The sequence below is a fragment of the Sinocyclocheilus rhinocerous genome, unplaced genomic scaffold (assembly GCF_001515625.1).
Source record: "Sinocyclocheilus rhinocerous isolate Xijiao unplaced genomic scaffold, SAMN03320098_v1.1 scaffold3, whole genome shotgun sequence".
Lineage (NCBI taxonomy): Eukaryota > Metazoa > Chordata > Actinopteri > Cypriniformes > Cyprinidae > Sinocyclocheilus > Sinocyclocheilus rhinocerous.
In genome coordinates, this window is record NW_015658759.1 from 1,064,522 (window position 1) to 1,064,796 (window position 275).

The 275-nt window shown below is 36.4% G+C and overlaps 1 protein-coding gene across 1 annotated transcript in view; it reads right to left on the reverse strand.

Annotated features, from left to right (window-relative positions):
- cacna1hb (calcium channel, voltage-dependent, T type, alpha 1H subunit b) overlaps positions 1-275 on the reverse strand; it is a 55,597-nt gene that overhangs the window by 42,954 nt on the left and 12,368 nt on the right. The window lies entirely within an intron of this gene.

Genomic DNA, 275 nt, shown 5'->3' on the forward strand with positions numbered 1-275 from the left:
AAAGCCCTGTAAACTTTGTCACAGGCATGAAGAAACATCTTTAATTTCTTCAAGCTGAATGCTCACTAAAAACTGACACAGTCATCACATTTTCAAGTCATTTCATGTTTCATTTTGATGTGACACAAAGCAGTGATATCTAAGCAGGAGAGTTGTTTACTTACTTTATAATTAGTTAATAACGCCATCATTTTCTTCATTAAGGCCGAGAGCTCGCACGAAAACAAGAAGCGGGATTTATCACACGAACCAATCACATTCAATCATAACCGATC